The sequence below is a fragment of the Ochlerotatus camptorhynchus genome, unplaced genomic scaffold (assembly GCF_037179485.1).
Source record: "Ochlerotatus camptorhynchus isolate MF236.1 unplaced genomic scaffold, CSIRO-AGI_Acam_v1.1 ptg000048l, whole genome shotgun sequence".
Lineage (NCBI taxonomy): Eukaryota > Metazoa > Arthropoda > Insecta > Diptera > Culicidae > Ochlerotatus > Ochlerotatus camptorhynchus.
In genome coordinates this window covers 787,565-810,577 of record NW_027040539.1, presented here as the reverse complement: position 1 = coordinate 810,577, position 23,013 = coordinate 787,565, and the positions used below count along the sequence as shown (strand labels likewise).

The 23,013-nt window shown below is 36.7% G+C and overlaps 1 protein-coding gene across 2 annotated transcripts in view; it reads left to right on the top strand.

Moving 5' to 3' along the window:
* Positions 1-218: 218 nt before the first annotated feature.
* LOC135717135 (zwei Ig domain protein zig-8-like) overlaps positions 219-23,013 on the top strand; it is a 471,305-nt gene continuing 448,510 nt past the window's right edge. For both annotated transcript variants that reach the window (XM_065239086.1, XM_065239085.1), the window contains exon 1: positions 219-1,465. The gene's annotated coding sequence lies outside the window, so the exon portion shown is untranslated. The remainder of the gene's footprint in view (positions 1,466-23,013) is intronic.

The window sequence follows — 23,013 nt, the reverse complement described above, 5'->3', positions numbered from 1 at the left end:
GGAGAAAGGATTCTAAAGGCTCACTGTAAAGCGCAGCCGCACTCAGAAAACGGGAGCTTGTTTGTTTCAGAGTAAGAAGAGAATAAGAACGAGGGGAACTCGCGATGGGGCGCATGTCATTGATCGTGGGAAAAAACAGGAGCTTTTCACTGCCAAAGTGCCGTGTAGGGGCACCAGGAATTTCTAGGTTCTGTCAGATTAGAGTTTGCATTCGGCGGTAGTGCGTCATCCGGGTCGAGTTTTCCGTGACCACGTTCCTCAAGGCGAATGGGACAATCCCCAAACAACAGGAGTATTTTGCTGAGAAAGGAAAACATTCACGAGATTTCTACTTGTGTCCTGCCAGGTGCGACGCAGCTGGTATTTCGATAGGGCTACAAACTACTAGTCTCACGAAGATCCGTCGGCCAGGACGAAACGATTCAGTGATTGATTGTGCTGCTATATTTGAGTAATTTTTCGCACCACTTTGACAGTTTCCCAGTATTCCATATTCTATAGCGGTGACCGTGAAACGTGGGGGCACGGGTTTGAGGTGAGTGTTTGTTGACAGCATTTGGTGTGGATTGCAGTGTGATATACCAGAATTGATATGTAGTGGGGAAAAAAAGGAAGATGAATGATTGGTGCATCAAAGAAGAAGGACCATACACTGCAGCAAACGAAAAAGGATAACTCGTAGACCGAGGTGCTGCAAGATAATACCGAGCACGGAGGCTTTGTATGTGTGCATTGTTGGATGCTGAATAGATGATGATTTTTATATGCGGTGTGTTGCATAGAGGTGATGATGATTCATAAATAAAGTGCTTCGAGTTTGGGAAGAACAACAGAGAATACAGATAAATATAAAATGTCCTTGAGAGAGGCCTAGTTGGAAGCAGGTGGATTGAATAAAGAATGTAAAGAATTAGCATAATCAATAAGAGTAATGCAAGCGCATCAAGTGAAGTGATCGAAGAAAGCAATTTCAAAACGTTACACATCTTTACAAAGTGCAAAGAAACAAGATTATACTGCAAAAAGTGGTGAATAATCCTCTGAAGAGTAACCAACCATTTGAATCAGTTTCATACAACTGGGTCACAGGCGGTTAGTGAAATAATGGAAATAAGTGCAAGAGAATAAAGGATTATCAGTGTCGGAGACAAAGTTCGAATGAATATTAATTGGATCAACACCAGACCACGGATTACACGTTCACTTTGTTACATAATCCGTTGCACCCATCAGTGAAGTGAAAAGAGTGTAGAGCTCAAAGAGGATCCGCCAGTGAGAAATGCAAGAAATCAAGTTTATCGATTAAAAAGGACACCGAGTGTTACCTGCTAATTTAAACGCATCATACCCGTATAATACTGGAATATTCATATACCTATACGCATAGTTGAATCTACGAAGCTTAGCTACTCTTTCATGTTGGATGTTTGCGCTGCCAGCCGAGCAATAGTTAATTAGATTCTAGGTAATTATATCGTTCATTCATTCACATACATATACATATTTATGTGCACGAGGGGGAAGCATATTAAATTGAAATGACATGAGCGATTCAGAGGCCAATCATGGCGTAGATTATGCACGTTGTTTGGGATATAGACGTTTCATATATCGCGACGGCACTTCAACTGGAGCAGGATTTTGATTTGGTAAATTAAATTTCCACCACGCTGAAGTTAGACTCAGACTGTTTGATGTGGGCTGTGATTTTCGTCGTTCGATGTTCGCGGATAATAAAATCAGAACAATAAATTATTTATGTTCTATTAATTGTCACGCGTTCACAAATTAGAATTAATCCCTCCAAAAGTTGACGACGAATTTGTTCTCTTGCGTTGAGTTGTATGTACTTCGGAAGCTACCGGACCGCTGACACCCTTAGTCAATCAATCAATCATTCGTAGACTCGTGCTGCTGTTGTACGAATGCGGTTTGGGGATTATTCATGACTGACGGGTTGAAATTCACACTTAACCGAACTATTCGAGGCACCAAGAAGATTAATTACATGCAGCATTTGTTTGTTTCAGTTCAAAGAATAGGTTAGACTCAGATATTAAGAAGTGATAACCATAGTCCGGAATAGCATTATTGTATTTTTTATTGCTATTTCCATTTTCCGTACAGGACGACATGTCAGAATAGGATTTCGTTATTTGACATCCTCACTTTGTTACCAAATTTAATTTGGATTCAATTAATACATCACCATATTTTTAAGATGAGATGATGATGCAGGGGGTGATTTGAGCCATACACATTTGCGTTTTTAACAACAAGAGTCTATTAATTTATCAGTGAGTTTAAAAGTATTTCATATTGGCACAAACATTAGTGCATTGATTGTTACTCAAAACAGTAAATTAGATTAATTTAGTGATCAATTCTAGATGAACATGTGCAATGAGACAATTCGCCAAATTTGAACATTGACTTGAACGTAAAGCTTACCGTCGGCAGCGAAAAATTTCGTTTTTATTTTTATTAAAATAGTGAAAAATTATACCATAAATCCAAGAAATTTTTGTTCCTGTGATTCAAGACCTTCTGATTATGTTTTTTTTTATCCAATTTTTTAAAATTATTAAAATACACCTAAAGGAAAACACTGATTTTCTTAGAGTGACAAGATACATTTTTCCTATATTTTAATAATAATCAAAACATGCCTAAAAAATTAACATCTTGACGGTAAGCTTCACCTTGAGTATCGATTTCTTATGTTAGAATCCATATCAGTTGGTGAGCCAAAAAATTTAATTTTAAGCTGGAGCCGATATTTTCACGGTTTTTACGCGGTACGTTTTTAACGTATTTCCAATCGTAATATCTAATTTGATCTTAAGGTGATCACAGTTCGTACTTGATATATTTTAATAATTGTTTGAGTAAATCCATATATTTCATAAAAATGTGTATATTGATCTTAGCATGCTAAAACAAAAGAGCTTACAGAACTGAAACATTTTAAAATTTAAATTTATCATCGACGGAGTTCACGTTTTAGGGACCTCATAGCCTAGTCAGCAAAGGCACGGTAATACCAAAGAGGTAACTATAAGACTAGTAGGTCCCGAAGAAACGAGCTCAACTTTTTGGCTCAGCTCTGGTACTATCTTCGGTCCCATGCTAATCGATTCACCCCTCGAAACTCTGGAGAATCCACTAACCCCTCATTTTATCTGTCAAACTTTCATAGCAAATCAAAACAAACATAGTGTAGTACTAGAATTTTGACTAGAATGGGATACGTTAATCGATTTGCTTGGGACCAATAGGCTAGTCAAGTAGTGTGCCAATTTCAAATCGATAGTTTCATATTGATTGTTGGCGACAGGTTCAATTTCTGGTTTGGTCGAGGGAATCTTTTGGGTTGGAAATTGTATTATCATTGTACAAATTCATGGTTTGGTATTGACATCGAAAGCTCTCAATTAATAACTGTCGAAGTGCATTTAGAACCTTAAGTCGAGAGCACGTAATTAGCTAATATGCAATAAGCAATAAGCATGAAATGCGAAAAAAGCAGTTTTTTAAAGTTGTTTCCACATTTTCACAAAATCAGAACCTTTTGTCTCATATAACAAGCATACAAAATTGCTTATCTAAATAAAGAAAACACAGAAACGATCGTGAGCTATGTTTCAAAGTTAATCTATTTATCCACTTGTTAACGTTTTAAGATGAGCAGCTTAGTGATTTAACGAGAAACTTGAAATTGTTGGATGCTCTCCAATACTCGTTGCATATTGATTGATCTGAAAAATGATTCCAAGTTTTTATCTGACACAGCTGAACGAGAATAGAACAACCCACGGGCCGGATGCGAAAACTTTTTCTAAGCTCGTTGAGGGCCACACAAAATGAGACAGGGAAGGCCTGCTCTATAAAATGGTGTTGTTGGTTTGTGTGGATGCGTTATTGATTTTTTTTTTCCTTTATTTGTTTTCCGTCGATCTTGTTTTCCGTGCTGATCACCAATGCTACCGACGCCAGAGAGGCAGCTCCCACACCTGGACCCTACCTATCGATCCATCAATTCATGAACCGGGGACCAACGGCTTTATTTCCCTTCCAAAGGAAGGCGTGATCAGAGATGTTATGCCTCAGAACATCCTGGTGGTGCCGACTGGGATTGAACCCAGGCCTGATGGGGTGAGAGGCAATCACGCTTACCACTACACCACCGGCGCCGCTGATGCGTTATTGATATTCGTAAGAAATAGACGGTCAAAATCATTGTTTACGTGTGACACCTTTAAATTGAAAAATCCTCAAAAAATGAGAAAGTTGTCATCTAAAAAATTTGTTGACTGAGCTTAAGATGCAGATCACGCTTTCAGCATGGTTTTTCGTTCATATATTTTTATAACTTGGTGAAAGGAGGCTCCAAATGTCACAAAAAGCTCAAATTGGGTTCTGAGGAGTTTTAATCTTATATTATAGGATGTACATTATGTGCCGTAAAAATTACAAAAATCTTCATATATTGTGTATGAAAATTTATGCATTTTTAACGGCGCATACTGCACTATATGGTGTCTGTTCTTTACTCACTTAAGAGTACAATTAAGATTACAATTGGGTGCTGTGGAGTCATTCAATATGCTTGTCAACTTGCGAAATTCAGCTCAATCAAACGTACTTTTTGTCGAGTAACGAAATTTTAGTTCTACGTGCGCTTTATTGTACATTACATGTTTTAATTTTTTTTCCAGTTCGTCTATTTGCAAGGCACAATTGCGTAAGCTTTACGGAGCCGATAATTCATTGTTCATTGTTTGTAACAAAATTCACTTAATGCTATGTCTAGAAGGAGTTTGGCCGAATGCTCGCGGCTTATCCGAGGTTAGAGGGGTACATTTTCGAAGAATAGAAAATGGGGAGGAGCTTGGGGGTAGGTTTTGTTGTCTCATCAGAGCGATGTCGCCAGTTTGAACGGTAGTGTGGTTCTACACACTTAGTTTTTTCTACCGAGCTCGACTGTGCAAATCTCAGCAAAAAAAGTTTTACTGAGATCCCAGCTAAGATTCAGCTAAGCATTATTGGAAACTCAGCAATCAAATGTCACTTTTGCTGGGATCTCAGTGAAACTTCTTCATATTTTTTTTTTTCCTATATACCGTTTATTGAAAATTCCTAACTTTTTAACCATGGATTTCAGATGTTAGTTTTGCAAATGAAAGGGTTTTTAAATGCCTTTTTAATTATTTTCATGGTGTCTCAATAAAAATCACTATAGTTTTTATATTTTTCTTGAAAGCACAGGTTTTTCTACAAAACATATCAAAAATTCAGAAACGTATGTTTGCATTTTTTTTAAATCAGAAGTTTTAAGTTTTTGCTTCTAAACTGCGCAATTAATAAAAGTTACGGGACTGCCATATGCCTACGTTAATTAAAAGTAACTGAACCAAGGACACAGTGGCATTTTAGATTTTGTTTTCCTTGAAAGTTTAGACTTTGTTGCATAACATACCGAAAACTGAAGAATTGTGTCGCATTTTTTTTTAAATGATGCACATTTTCGAAACAATTATCAATTATAAATTTTTGAGGGATCATTACTTTGACCATTAACTGTGGAAATTGTTCGTATTGTGAAAAGTTTAAAATGGTCTGGAGAAAAGTAACATATGATTCCAATGAACAATTTTACTCTTACTTATAAAATACATTGATGCCCAATTCACTTAGAAGAAGCGATAATATTCATTAGTCTTTTTTTTTTATTCTACGTTGCCGTAACATGAAATATTTCTAGGGAAAATAATACAGTTTTATATGCTTTTTTTCTTCTGAAAACGAAAATCGATATTCATGAAATTTTCAACTTAAAACTATGCTATGATTGGTGTGATAAAATATTACCTTGAATATTAGGGAGGCTGCTACAATTTTGACTTTGACGAGTTTCATATTTTTGACTAATAAACAACTTTGTTGAAGACACCAAACGTCCAGAATGAATAATTAAAAAGATACATTTTGAAAAGCAGTTTAGCACAAGTCTAGTGCAATTATTTGATTACCAAAATATGGCGCTATTCATTGAGGTTGTGCATTTTGAAAAACAATATTCGTTATATGAATTCACACCGGTTGAAACGGGGTAATTGTTTATCTTGCAGGGTCTTGGACATCAATTTCACTTTTTGATGGTAAATGCATACCAACACCGTATGTGCAATACTCGTACCTACCAAAATGCAATGCTTGTAGCAATTACTCGCGATCATCGAAAACCCAAATATTATTCGGTGATTTTGCTCTGTGGTCCACTATTTTTGTTGGTTCATTAAAAAAAAACTAGTGTTTGAACCCAATTATCTTAAAAATGGTAATGATGTTTGAAAAATCCAACTGAGCATCTTTTCTAGTTATGCCAAAGAATATTCTGTGAAATGGTCAAAGTCATGGGAGTTCCCAAATTTAAGATTTTTTTTTTACGATTTCTGGACCACATTTTAATAACTTTATGCCTTTCTCTCAATGTTTTTAGTTTTAAAGAAAAATAATCGAGAATTTGTATTTCAAAAAGGATCATTTTAGGATTAAAAAACATACGTGTATTTGCTATAGTTTTTGAGAAATTTGACTTAAAAGTTGCAAAATGTTCATTCAAATTTACATGGCTTCCTAAGCTGCTAGAAAATCAATGCGATAATCCTTTTTCATTTTCTCTGAGTACAGGAGGTATTGGAGCATATACCATAGTCGAACAAATACTGTGATTCCAGTGGGAGGTTATGTTAATTTTTCGCAAAGTGCGTACATACATAATTTCATCTTTATGATGATCTACAATTATACTCTAAATGCAGCAGTATCAGAATCCTGTTGAGTATATCTTTTTTTTTTCTTCTCCTTTATTTAACGTCGGTCTCTGTTCCGCAATCTAGTGCCAATCACCGACGGACATCGATTGCCAACCATTGACGGCAATCGAATGTGCAGGAAGGCAGCTTCCACACCTGCGTAGGATATCGCACCCATTCACAACACACATGGGCCGGGACCAACTTACTTCCCTTCCGAAGGTTCCGAAGGAAGACGTGACCAGAGATTTTTATGCCTCAGGAAAATCCCACCGACCTCAGTTGGGATTGAACCCAGACCCATTGGGGTGTTAGAAAGCAGTCACGCTTACCACTACACCACCGGCACCGGCTGTTTTGAGTATGTAATCAATGTCTAAAATCAGTGATGGAATTCTCACCAAAATATCATTTTCGCTTGCGATACGTTTTCTCTTGGGAACTTTCCCTCACTAGTTTCACACTCCAATATTTCCTGAGCGAACTTTCTGGGATGAGAGAATGAGATATCGCGAACTTTTTTAACTCGAATCACCAACGTGAGGATACGAAAAATATCAGATCATTTTTTCTCTCTATCTCTTTACACCACATTCGTTCTTGAAAATTGCACTGCACATTTCACAAGGGAAAGATTATAGACAGAAAGCTATCCCGAGTAAATCAATACAATCTCTAAAGACTAATAAGTCTGGTACCTGGCTGTCTACTGGCGCCTGTTGTTTAAAGTAGCCGTTATCAGGATGATGTGAACAGTTTTGTGCAGCTGATTGATTGGTGCATTGGTTTCTGGCAAAAAAAATGAATGAATCAGCACAAGTGTCAACGCGACATTAACGAGGAACGGGGAGGGTAGTGTAAGATTTTGTGACTAGCAATTTTTATATTAAAACCGTTCCTCAGGATAGGGGGTTGCGGAAGGAGGAGCGCCTAATGTATCCTCATTTTCACGAAATACAGTTAATGCATGGCTCCTCTCATGACTAGTGTTCGTAATATCGTTCCTGTAAGCTTTTATGCAATAATTATATGCAGGGGGATGGTTGGGAATATAGGTGGTGGTGAACTTTTTCACTGTGCTATTACCAGTGCTGTAAATTCTCAAAATCATTTGAACATTTTTGATGAAAATGAGAAAAGTAGCTATTCGCTATCAAAGGGGACCTCCTCCGAATGGGTGATATCAGTTGCGGTCGACATTCCGGCGAAAAAGCTAAGCCAACCCGACACCAACCTGACTTCTATCAAACCCCAACCCGATGTTGACCCGACATTGACCCGACATAAACCCAAAATTGACCCGACATTGACCCGACATTGGGTCGACATCGACCTTAAATTAGCCTTACATTGATCCGACATCGGGTCGACTTGTCTGTTCGGGACCATTTTCCTGGATTTCTTCCATACTCCACTGTCGTATATCAAATGATACTGAGTGACTCAATTGACAGTGACAATGAGCTTCGAATGAGAAAGGGGCTCTTCAAATTATGGTCATGTGAGAATTCGTTTACACAGAATTGATTGAATGGTTGTAGTGGTTCATCTTCAATCGAATGATATGAAAATTTACAGCACTGAGTTACAAGTATCTACTATTAGCTGGTTGCATTGAGAACTAAAACTATAAATAAATCCGGAAAACTTTGAGATTAGGGCGTAATTTCTTTTGTAAACACACACTTAATTCGCCGATTTCTCGTGAATTAAAGTTCAATCTAAAAAACTAACAACATTGACAGGTAGAGGAATGATTCATTTGGTATAGTATAGTTCGCTAGATTGTGCTTTGATTCGTGAGAAATCGCTGAATGACGTGTTTGTTAACAAAAGCAATTACGCCCAAATCTCAAAGTTCTCTGGAAATGGTATTTAAAGTGAAGGATGCGAAAAATATCGGAGAACGAGAAGAAAACAAACAGACACTCTCGCATGATCATCGCCTACCTTTACTTGCTGGAAAAAAAGAACAAAGCTGAGGGGATATTTGGTTGGTTCGAATCACGAGTACGTGTGAAATGATGTGAGATGGAGAGACGAAAGATCTTTCGCGATACGAAATGAAAATTTCTCTCGCTCTACGCTTTCATGAACTTTTTATCATCTCTCGTTCGCGAACTTTTTGTGAGAAGTTCCTTTGGGATTTATCTCTGCAATGAGCTGTGATAGAACTTTTTTTGAAAATGATTTTTCCAACACTGTCTAAAATACAGTTTATCAGTTTTTTAGAAAATTGTGTTCATGAGAAAGTGTAAATAAATACTATCCCTCAGTCATTTATTACTGCCAAAAGTACACACATAGAAACATCCTATACGAGAAGGCAACTTGGCACGTGAGTGAATGAAAATAGAGCGGTCTGTCTATGCGGTGCGTTTAGTACTGCAGAAAACGCAAGGATCAAAATTTCCATGACATGTTTTTTTAAATCCTTTAAAAACTGTGACTTTCAAATAATTCCCTTATTGTTTTGTTAGATTACTTAAGTAATCATAAGCACGTTATTTCGCCTTTTTGGCTACATACGGGCCTCATTAGAACTTGCAAACCCTGGTATAGCTGATGTTCAGCTGTATATAGGCAAAAAATCAAAATAACGTGCCTATGGTTACTTGGGTAATGCTTTCTGATTGTAATGAGCAATGTGTTCTTGTCTATAATCAAATATTATAAATTAACAATATGGTTCACTCTTCTATTATCCCCAAGACATTATTTTTCCCGACACTAGCGGCTCTTGTGACGCGAAAGGTGACTAGTACACTGAAAATTGAGCGTAACAAGGCTATCAAAAACAACTCACAGTTGAGTAAAATTTTACTCACATGGTAAGAAAAACCCGAATTTATCCACCTATGGTGTGATCAGACCCTTCTTACTTATTCAAGTTTATTTATTTTATTGTCATTATCAGTGACCAAGCTCCCCACCCCCGTGTCATCCAGTGACGCTACGCCACTGCCTGGGGGTACTCGGAATATATCTGGGTGTAGTCTATTTGGTGAGGCTACCAATCACCTTATCATCGTATTTTAATGTGATTTAATGGGTTTTAATTCAATTCATATTCAAGCAACTTTCCCGGGGTACCCGGAACATGTCCAAGTGTGTCCAATGTGGTCTGGAACACTTAACACGACTTGCATTGATCTTATTTTTGAATTCTGTAGTAATTTGATGTGTCGCATGATGGTTTTGATACGTTTTCCGTTAAATCCAGCGTGAAGGCCCATATTCACCGGATCTTATTCCGGCCATATCTCCGGAACCGGTTCACCGATTCCAAAACCGTTCAATAGCGTTCAATGGGACCCCAAGACCTATCATTTGGCGCCGAGTTTGTCCAAATCGGTTGAGCGGTTGCTGAGAAACGTGAGCGCATTCATTTCGTTACATACACACACACATACACACATACACCCGTACACACATACACACGTACACACACACACACACAGACATGTTCCGATCTCGTCGAGCTGAGTCGAATGGTATATAACACTCGGCCCTCCGGGCCTCGGATCGATAGTCGGTTTTTCAAGTGATATCTATACCCTTCTTTGTAAGAAGGGTAAAAATACCCAAAATTAAGTTTATATCTCAAGCGCCACCGGGATTTTCTGAGGTATTAAGTCTCTGATCACGAAGGGTGGATGTGGGAGCTGCTTCCCTAGCATCGGTAGCATTGGTACTCAGTACGGAAAACAAATTAAGGAAAAAACAAGTTTATTTCACCCAACTAGGTGCTTAAGTGTGAGAAGCCAAAATAAGTAAAGTCCCATGTCCTGAATTCATCATGTTTTGTAGTTTTTGACACCATCCACGTCCAGAGGGCCAGTCACTTTCGAATGTATGGGAATGGTAGGAAACCATTTGGAAACGCATGAAAATTGTCAGTTTTTATTCATTAGCATCTTTATGAGCAGTTTTAAATGCACAAAAATCGCCCGAGTACATTACTATGGTGATAAGGTGAAAACTCATTAATTTATTTCCTTCTGTGAAAGCATGTTTAGTCACATATCATGGATTTTCTGATTTCTCCATACTGCAATGAAGGGGCGACATCTCTAGGATCTTCAGTATAGCTACTAGTCAAATCAATCCCAACAAAGCGCTTGAATGCGTAGAAATTACTTGATGGTTGGAAGGAATTAATGTTCAAAAAATAAAAATGGAAACAGACTGGGCTCGAACCATGATCGTTGCGATTATGAAGCCTGTGTCTTCACCACTCATCTGTCAATACTTGGGAAATCGACCAGTTTAAAAACATATAAGAAGTGTTTTTTTTCACGAAATATGAAAGCTAATAAAACGATATTCGACTAAAAAAAATAGTAATTGCTACAATGAATATGGACAGAAACGCCAAAGATGCGAAATCATTATTTATGCGAAATCATTATTTATGCGAAATTATTATTTATGTGAAATCATTATTAATGCGAAATATTTATTTATTCGTGTTTTATACGTGTTTGACTCATACAATCTGTCAATTTCGCTTTGAGTTAACGCTCACGAATCTCAAAATCGCTGATTGTGGCTAACTGAACATGAAGTTTGCAGGTTTTATGTGTCAAACATATACTTTACAACCTCTTATTGTAATTTTAAAGCACAACACATAATGATAACATTTATTGATTTAATGATTCAGAAAAACATTCCTTATGGCGGCGAAGTGAGTGGAAGCAACCCTGGCCTAGAACCGCCAAAAGGGTTCTTAATCACCAACAGTAGGAATATACATTACAAAAATGCTTTGAAAATGCCAAAATAACTTGGATTCACCCAAATTTAAAAATGCTAAAATCTGGCCCTTGGGAAGCTAAAATTACCTTTTTACCAAATAATTTACAGTTTAACCCTATAAGGGCCAAAATGGACAATATTCTTGGAAACACTGGTAATGGAAGAAAGTTAAAACAAAATTACTCAAGCAACATCAAAAGCTCGTCATAAATGACTCCGATTGCTTAATTATATTGTAATTATATGTTGTCATGATTTTAAACAAACATAAAAAATCAATAAGATTTAAATCAGAAGGCCTGTGACCCACCTTCGGAAAACCCATAAATTGAGAAACGCTGATCTACTCAGCAAACAATTATGAATTTTTATTGTGATGTTAACACTGATTCACGGAATCTTCTATTTCATTTCTTGCAAACGAGCAACTTGTAAGCAACGTTGTTAACACAGATGGGCTTGTACGAGTAGCTATACGACATTTGAATCATTTCATGGAATATCTTAGAAATTTACCCGATTTGTAATGTAAACGCTAAATTTATGTGCATCATATTGAATAGTAACGGCGCCGGTGGTGTAGTGGTAAGCGTGATTACCTCTCACTCCAGCAGGCCTGGGTTCAATCCCAGTCGGCGCCGCCGGGATGTTCTGAGGCATAACATCTCTGATCACGCCTTCCTTCGGATGGGAAGTAAAGCCGTTGTAAAGCCCCGGTTCATGAGTTTATGGGTCGATAGGTAGGGTCCATGTGTGGGAGCTACCTTCCTGGCACGTCGGTAGCATTGGTGCTCAGCACGGAAAACAAGATCGACGGAAAAAACAAACCAAAGGAAAAAAAAATTGAATAGAAACTAACACTACTTTTTTAAACTGTGTAGGTATAATGTGTGGAATCAGTTAATCACGAATGGTTCGCAAAACGCTTGTTAGTGAAGTTCTTGCACTTTGCAATATACTAGTTAAAACAAATTCACTGACGTGGGCGGCCCCGGTGTAGCGGTTAACGTCCATACCTCTCACGCCAAAGTCACGAGATATCATCTCATCCTCGAACAATTGACATAAGAGTCCAAAAAGCGACTATAAAAAAATCATCAATGTGTTTTTTTGGAGCTATAATATATTTTGAACAGTATGTCTCAAAAATGATGAATTTTCTATAAAGTAAAGTGGGGCAAGAGTTTTAAAATTCATGTATCCTTTTCCACCGTATCATCAAATTTTAGTTTATAATCGTTGGTTGATTCTTTGACTATTTGACCACAGCTTTTTCAAAAATCCGGAAATTTTTCGAAAATTGTCAATTAAGTAAAATAATTCCAACTACGTACACTGGTGGCAAAAAAAAATGATCATTTTACTGAATATTTCACAAACTTCAATTGAAATTGAATGGATGCTTTCTGAACCAATACCAAACTCAATCTTTGCGCACATATTAATCATCTGTGTTCTGTGTTCTTTGTTAATGTGTTGAAAGTTGATATTTTTTAACTGTGGAAATTGGCATAAAATAATATAAATCTGATATACACTGAGGTCTTTTTACGCGGACTATTTTGGGCGTAGTTTTTACGCTTCTTTGTTACGTAGATTTCTAAATTAACGTGGTTTATTTTTACGTGGATTTTCCTTTTATCGTGGATTTTATTTTAACATGGAGATTTATTTCGTCAGTTATTTCGCAAATAATACTCGTTTACTTACTCAACAATTTAAAACGTGGATTTTTATAGTTAATTTTCAAATGTATACATTTTGTAAAAAATTTGAAACATCTTGAAACAAGAGCTATTATAGCTTCGCAGCTATGATACAGTTTTTCAAGATAAGACAGCTATTCGGCTATGCTAAACGGTAAACATAATGGAAATATAGATTAAAATATCATTACATACGTTCCCTTTACTGATCGAACGAGGATTTGAAAGCGACTAAAATGGCTGTGATCCAGTAGCATCGCCTTTACCTCAATCAACCTGTGCACAAGCTCTCAAAACGTTTACAAATCTCAAAATGTTGTTTGCCATTGATAAACACCAGTAAATCTATAAGATTCTGTATATTTTGCAATCGATTAGAATATAAATATTGCTGACGTTCTTAAATTTGATGCACAAGTAAAATGTGAGGTAACGTGACGCCACTGCTATGGTCCCTTGGAAGGATGGCGGTCAGTATCCAGAATCCAGTTTTTGCTAACAAAATTGAACTGCTCCAAACCATCTAATATGTAATTCTATTTGCATAAATCTGCATTTATAAGCTTTTTTATTCTTATGCTATTCTCGGCAAACATAGATCGTTTGGTGGATGTTATTCAATCTGTACCAACTCTGCGCCAAATGAACAAGCAAATAATAAAAGCTTTTTGTTACAATTGGCAGTTGCAATATTATTCGCAATTTTGCAGTCCCCGAAAACAAGTCCAACAACAATATTTTCACTCCAAAAAAACCTTTATCCTTCGATGTTGATTAACGCGGTTTATTTTACGTAGATTTTTCAAAAACGCCTTTTGTTCTCGCAGGTTTTAAAAATTGTTTTTACACGGTACGTATCTCCACGTAAAAAAGACCTCAGTGTATTTAATATATTTGTTAATATTATTGCACTAAAGCACACTACACAGTTTGAAAAAGTAGTGTTAATTTCTGTACAATGGAGGGTCACATATCAAATAAGTTAACAATAGTTATAAAGCGTGAAAAGTTCTGAGACATATCATGAAATTATGCAAATATTGTATATAAAAGCCTATCTTTGTTAACAACATTGCTGACAAGTTGCTCGGTCGTTTGCGTGTAACAGTCACAATTAAAATGCAGAATTGTTTCCTCTGTATTTAAAGATTAAAAACAGGTATTATCAACAGTTTTCAAAGTAGAAACGGTTTGACCACCTTTTGTAAATTTCGTTATTTCTATATCGTTTTTTGTACCATAAACCTATCACATAGGTCAACAATAATACAATAATACAAGAATACTTAGGTTACAATCTTCTTTCATGATATCATAATACCGCTTCCAATTTTTTTTTTAACTTCAACCACTTTACTCTACGGCTTTGAATGATGTTTTTATAGAAACTTATTTCCTGAGGGAAAACATATTTTCATTTATTTCTTTTACATACCTACTACAATCGGTCCTTTCTGCACACTTAGAAAAATTAATGTAAATTTAGGTGCTCTGAGGCTGACATATACGAGCGTCAATTTTGACATAAAATTGTGTCATAATAGACACGAAATTCAGCTCAATCAAACTTAATTTCGAACTTTTCACTTTCGGAGCACTTAATTTTACATGACATGTTTGTTTACGTCTCATCCTTTATGTCAAAGGTGGATTCCGTCACGCGTGAGATTAGGTATTTCTAAGTGTGTGTGTGTGTGTGTGTGTGTGTGTGTGTGTGTGTGTGTGTGTGTGTGTGTGTGTGTGTGTGTGTGTGTGTGTGTGTGTGTGTGTGCGTGTGTGTGTGTGTGTGTGTGTGTGTGTGTGTGTGTGTGTGTGTGTGTGTGTGAGTGTGTGTGTGTGTGTGTGTGTGTGTGTGTGTGTGTGTGTGTGTGTGTGTGTGTGTGTGTATGTGTGTGTGTGTGTGTGTGTTTGTGTGTGTGTGTGTGTGTGTGTGTGTGTGTGTGTGTGTGTGTGTGTGTGTGTGTGTGTGTGTGTGTGTGTGTGTGTGAGTGGGTGTGTGTGTGTGTGTACGGCTCGTGGTAGCACAATTCGGATGCTTTTACTTGAAAATTGTTTAAAATTTCTGCGATACTTAAGCTCAACCTTTTTTTAAAATATCTTATTACGTATTTCCGGTAGTGTTTACATTAATAATCCAAACATCAAGATCTTAGCAACGGCAAAAAAGTACATATTTCACCTTATCGACGTATTAGTTGAAGTGATTTCGAAAGAGGAGTGCACACTTAGAAATAAATAATTTTACACGTGACAGAATCCGTCTTTTACATAAAAGATGAGACGTAAACAAACATGTCATGTAATATCAAGTGCTCCGAGACTGAAAAGTTCGTTGCTCGACGAAAAATACGTTTGATTGAGCCATATTTTGCGGCTGTTAGGACTCAAATTTACGTCAAAATTGACGCTTGTATATGTCACTCTTCGAGCACCTAAATTTACATGATTTTTTTTAAGTGTATGTTTACATTTTTATTAATCAACAATCCGCATACGTTTCTGCCTGATACAGTTCTGCGTCGATGTAGATAATGTTTGCTTGACCCGGTTAGAAAGCTACACTTCCAACTTTCAAGAAAAGCATCAATTGCTGGTTTGTTTGTGTATAGTCGACAGGATGTGTTCACGTTTCCAGCCCTGCAGCCTGAATCTCATTTGGAATGAAAATTAATATGGCTGCTATTAGCATAGGGAAGCGATCCATTTCCTTCTTCGCCAGAAATTTATCTCTTTTGGGAAAAACACCGAACCTTTCTACATTCAAGAAAAATATTCTCGTACCCACGTTGTTCGTTTTGGGAATATATTTGGTATGTTGCATACCGTTTTATATAGGTATCTGTAAAGATTGAAAACAATCCCAAAGCAGTTTCTTTCCATCGGAAATACTTAAAAGTAGGCATCCGTGGATTGAAAGAATTGGGCGTCGTTTTTTATTAGCCAATCGCGTAGTGCAAAAGTTCTGCAGGATATCATTTAAAACGACCATTTTGACATGTACTGCTGGGAGATGACTTTTCCAATTTATTCCGTCAGGTTTCTTTCGTAGAAAACTTATCAAATTACGCTGTGATGACTGTCAGTTTTGATGATGCTAGGAAAAATTCATTTTACATGTTTTACACCACACTGTCGTCTCGTTTGAAGGAAGGACGTGTCGAAACATATCGACGCCCCGCTTAGTTTGCCAAACTCATGTATGTGTGAACTGTGGTGGAAGTGAGGTTGGATGGTTCGTAACAGACATCAACAGCTATGATACTTGGCGGCTGTCTGTGTCGTGTTGTCATGGATATCCCGCCATCATCACCATGACGTCACATCAAAAAGTTATGCCATTACCGTTGGATGTCGGCAGAGTTGTATGTTATGTTGCGCCCGTATTCAGTAACACGCCTTGACACTCATTCGTTCTTCTGCTCCCGTACTTTATATGACCAACCTAGGGTTGCCGGTTAGATGGGTGGTCCCGTTTTCATTCCCGTTTCGTCGCTGTCAGTTGCAAAGGATCTCCGGGTTAATATAAAATTCATGATTTCCTTGCGGGCAAACGTTTATGATTCCCTTCTTGTGCCCGTTATTTGTGCCGATGGTGGAGCAAAAGTGTAAATTGAGTTTTGCATACCTTATACCGAATCCAAAATTTAAACGCAGGTAACGAAAACCCGTGCCATAGCCCACGACTGTGGGAATTCATTCGCAATGATTCTCTGATGCTATAGGTATTTACAGTTAAAAAAAAGCACGAGATGTTGAAATTTCCGAATCGGGGAAATTTCTCGGTGAAAGGAACATTTTCGGTTGCAAAAGGTTCTCTCGTTGGTGACGGTGCCGATGGTTGTGACTGCTTATCAGTCCAGTGAAATTGTTGAAGCGAGAAATCTTTGATAACATACGTATTAAATGTATATGACGAAACAGAAACCGACTGGGAATAATGTATAAAAAATAGACCTTGTTGCCTAATCCATCGAAGAATAGTTGATGAAATCGTTTAAAAATATACATACATAACGCAGCTTACACACCTAAAAAAAAGAATCAGTCTTTGACATTGCCTTTCAAAAATTCAAGCCGTAGCTCATCGAATATTTTTTCTTGAAACATTGTACCTTAGAAAATAGGACCTTACTGACGCCATCTCTCGAGCTTCTAGCGAAAAACAAGCTTGTCCGCTAAGTCGCTTACAATGTTGCATGCAAGAACAGATGTGGGATGTAAAATTTGCTTACAATTATGTGGGATTCATCATCGCAGGATGTTAGCAACAATCAATACGAAACTAACGATTTAAATTGGCTCACTACTTGACTACCCTATTGGTCCCAAGCAAATCGATTAACGTATCCCATTCTAGTCAAAATTCTAGTACTACACTATGTTTGTTTTGATTCGCTATGAAAGTTTGACAGATAAAATGAGGGGTTAGTGGATTTTTCTATGTTTCGAGGGGTGAATTGATTAGCTTGGGACCGAAGATAGTACCAGAGCTGAGCCAAAAAGTTGAGCACGTTTCTGCGGGACCTACTAGTCTTAGAGTTACCTCTATGATGTTAGTGCAGACCGCATTTCATTCAATTGGAGGAGGTGATGTACTGAGCTGCGGAGAAAGAAAAATGTGGAGTGTATTAGTTAGTGAAATGAATCATGCCAAAAAAAAGGTTGTCTCTGCTGGGGAGACTCGAACCACAAAAGTTGCAATTATGGGACCTGTGCTATCTCCACAGCTCTCTCCATGCTTAGGAATCTGGATGGGCTTGAAGCGAAGAAGAAGCGCTCATTTCCACTCATACTCGACTTCGTATGCTTTTTATGCTGGAGAGAATTGAGGCAAGTGTGTGCGTCGTTCTACAATGTTGAAAGCATAGACGGATCACGAAATAAGAAAAAGAATACTTAAAACCATTACATCGTCTGCGAGGTTAACTTATATCGGGATGGCTGCGGAGTATGATAGGAAATTCCACTAACATTGAATGTAATAATTTTTTGGTTTGCGTGTAAAAACGTCATAGTGTGCTGATTCCAGCGCTGCGGTGAGTAGTTTATGGAAATGATAAATATTTTAATCAATCGCTAATGGTGGTAAGCTCCGACCGGTATTATCCTCGGATTAAATCCCGATCAAGAATGTCCGGCTGCTTTGATGTCGATATCAGATTTAATCAACACGACTCTAAGCAAACATTTTGCAGATCATCCAAACAGGGAAGGGATTAAATGTTAATCTGAGTTGGAGCTTACCGCCATAAATGCGTGAATGATGATCCAGACTGAAGAGTTACGTGTGTTTGCCTGTGGTTTAGGTTTTAATTCAATCCGGGCAATTTGTTTTACCACACACCATTTTTCAGGCCCACAATCGGATTTCAAAATGTATCTAAGTGATTGCTGCAAAGAAACAAATATGACATTAGTGCCTTGAAAACGCGAAGTGGAAGGATTCCGCCAATCTTGTCCGTAGCCATGTTTGGTAAACAATTTTAACTAAATCAGTTATATTGTATGTGTGTACATGACGCTTGCAACTCTAATGTGACTTATTTCGGTCACAATAAATGTGTTACATATGAAAGGTAAGGAGCACGTCTCGCTATCAAATATGTACATATTTGAAGCAAAAAAGGGTTATACTACCATTGAAATATACTAAGTTTTATACTTTCCTTTCCATTTCATTAATAAATATCAATTTGAATTTTGCTAGTAATGTATGTAACAGTCTTTGGGCTGATATCAATTTTGGCTGAAAAGGCAACCATTTTGTTTTCACTGCTTGTTAAAAATAGCTATAATAGGAAATAAATAAATATTTTTCTTTAAACTTCATTGCTTAAATGACACTAAGCAGCCATTAATTCCTATTAGAGTGTATGAGCTCAGAAAGTACAAGAATTGACTTCAACTTTCTTCTTTTTCATCTTGCAGTGGAAGGTTAAGAAAGTAAAATATGCTGATTTTGCAAAATGTCAAGATCCAAATTGCAGCAAAAAATGCGACCTTCCAGAGCATCCACTACCGAACCGCCAACCACATGTTAAATTGCATCACTAGATTTGTTCTGAGCGAGGAAACCTTTATCATTTATTCAACTTTCAATACCCGCCAAAAGCAGTCATCCACATTTCCGCTCACACGTATGCATATGTACCAGAGACGTGCATGTTTGAAGCTTCCCCTGTGAGCACACTAATAACACCTCATCGCCATTCGTACAGAAAGAGCGGTTCTTGGAACAAGCTTCTGTCCTGCACCATCCCACATGCTCACACGATGGAATTATGATTTTACATTTCGTTGAATATGATAATATCCTGAGCGAGCAAAAGATGGCAGAACCTCTAGTATCTAAATACAACCATGCTTCGTGAGCTGGGTGCTCGAGTTTAGCATTGATTCTGGTCCTCTTCCCATATTCCATCCGGAGTTTCCTTCACTTTTTCGCAGTCAAATTTCGGCGAGATGTCGTTTGATTTTTCTGCACGAATGGAACCATATTTCGGAGCATGGTCCTTTTCCATCGATAGCGATCTTAATTTCCTATTCACAAATGAAGACGACTTGGTCTTTTTACTTGTGATATTCATCTCCGCAAACAGACATACATACACGTATACTGTATATACAGTAATGGCCCGATTTTGTCTGGCCCTCCGCGCATCAGAATTTTCTAGTTCAGTAATTTCACATAACAGCAATTCCAAACCTTTCTCATTATCTCTTCAAGATGGATGTTTAGAGTATACGTTGGTGCAATAAGACCATTAAAAAAAACGCATGGGTTTCGTGTAACATTAGAATATACTTTGAAAATAAGGGCTGACAAAATCAAGTCATTCCTGTATGTGAACTGTGCAATGTCAGCAAGGAGATGGCTTAGCCTGTAGCAAGTAGAGGGAACAGGAGTGGATCTGTCAGATCCATATTTTATTTTTCTAAGTGGGTGCTGCTTGATGCACGTAGAGGGTGGATCGATAGCAAACAGTCTTATTGTGTGAGCTTTGAAAAGGGCGTGAAGAGAGAACGGAATTTACTACTCCCATCCGAAAAATGTTAGATTACATTACAGATTTGGATGAAATGTATACAGAATTTACAATGTTTCGCAAGATGAACATATTCTAACACATTTGCAGGAAGGTTTTTATAATAATTTGGCAATTTTTATCTTAGCTAATATTTCAAATAAAATTTATTCTCCAACTGCACTACGTCTAAAAAATCGCGAATCTGTTTTGTACAAAAATATGCATTCTGGAAAACTTGCACCATTGCAAGAACTGCCATTACATTTGTTGTATGAAAGATATGCAGAGAATGTTATAAATTCAACCATACATACATTTGTTTTGCGTGCACACACTAGGAAGTCAGGTCTTTTTTCACACGGACGTATATAAATATATATATATATATATATATATATATATATATATATATATACGTATATACGTATATATATAGACGTACCGTGTAAAAATAAACCGTCTAAAAAAAAACCAACGAGATTTAGAATCAATGTGCCAGAACGGACCACTCACCAGAAAATTATTTGCGGATCATTCCCAGAACAGACCATTCCTCAGAAAAAAAATAACATCTGTTCTTAAAATCATAAAATAATTGAAGAATAATAATTTATCATTAAGCAAACATTTTTTTTTATAAGCTGTAGAATTATCTACTTTCTGGGCAATAATTTTCATATATTTTCGAGAATGAATTTTCTCTTCTTTCGTAGACTGTTATTTATTACTGTATATGTCTGGATGTTTCACCATTTGGCTTAACAACATAGGGGTCACAAGAGAATGTAAAGTAGAGGAGAATAACGAATGCGGGATTGAATCTGGACAACACTCTAAGTCCTGTATTTTCAAGAAGCAATATTTATTAAATTGTCTCTTTCTATGATAATATCGTATGACTATTATTTTGTTTGTGTGTTGAAGTGACTTCAATTCAAAATACTTACTTCAAAAAATGATAATAGGCGTTTCATTAATACGAAGTGTTGTACACTCATAGCTCAAACGTCAAACGAACTCATCCAATTAAATCCAAAACCGTAGAAATAAACTTTGATCAAGCAGTAATAATCAATTGAGCATTTTTAATGTACCGTAAAACGGCGTATCTTTGATAATGCGGGTAACTTTGATAGTATAATATAAAGATTAAATTTACTCGCTGTGCTTTTTCCAAATTAGAAACATTGCTTCCATATTGTAGCTTAGGGTATTTCCGTTGATATCGTATATAATTTTGATATGTATGTGTTACATATTTTACAAACATATAAAAAAACAATTTTCGTGTTTTTCGCCTTTTTGAAAAAGCACTCAAAGCATCACTTATGAAATGTATTTCCGATACAACCATCACAAATTCAATATTATATTCTTATTGTTTATGAAGTTTTCTGATTATATACTCATTCAAAGTTTCATATGTAAAGAACTAAATTGTTTGAGTTTCACTCATTTTTTTCTACATTCATCGAGCATTATCAAAGTAACCCCAAATCAAAATACTGAAGTTCGGTCACAAAACTAAAAAAAAAAAGTGCAAATGCTTTAATTTTCGTGCAACATATTACTAACAAATAAACTATTGGATCCTCAGTACTTGTTTTAAAAATATAAAATTTGAGAAACATTCATTGCTGTGAAAAATATTTAGAATATACTTTAAAAAACTATCAATGTTACCCCGTTTTACGGTACATTCTTAAGAAGTTACAGCTCAGTGAGAGATTTTGCAGAAAAACAAAATAACGATGTTTTGTTCGGTACTTTCACATATGCGGAATGCGATTTGCCCAAAACTTCAAACGCTGTATTTTTTGTGAAGCAATATGTATTTAAAACTTGAAATAAGTAGATGCCATGATCATATTTTGAATTGGTAGGATACAAGAAGAGGTTGCAAAGAATGTGTTTGACATATTAAACCTGTTTATTTCACTTCATGAGAGTCACAATCAGCGATTTTTCACACACTCACTCACTCACTCACTCACTCAGCGATCACCAAATCGCTAATTGTGACTCATAGAAAGCAAAATTTACAGGTTTTATGTTTCAAACGCATACTTTGTGACCCCTTCTTGTAAGTTACAAGTAAAACATGCCGTCATATCATCTTTTGATTTTATTATTCCGAAAAACATTATTTTAGCTGAAATGAGTATTTGCAACCTTGTCTTCATTATAGAGATTTTTAGCCGTAGACTAGTTCATCTCTTAGGAGATGGCATACAGCTAAAAATCTCCTAAATAAAGTATTTAAAAAAAATATGGTTATTTACTTTATGTATTAATTATTGGTCGCATCCGAGCAATTTAGCATAAGTTGGCAGGTATTTTTTCCATAGCAATAGAAAATATCGAAGTTGGCACAACATTAGTGTGGCCTCAGATAACCTAGTGATGTCCGGTCCATTAAACGAAATCTTTCAGAATGGAAATTTCTCGACTTTCCTGGGAATAGAGTATCATATCATCACAATAAACAAATTCATTAAATTAATAACTGTGGCATCGAGCACACTCAGTTGAGAGCCGGCAAAACGCTCGCTTCAGAAGCATACAAATCTTAGAAAAATAAGAAGAAGGATATGATGAAGAAGAAGATATTATCGGTTTTTGATTATCAAAAATGGTTGATTCTATTTTGCATAGTGGTTTTGATTTTTTCGGCATCGAGCTATTACACCGAGAAACCCA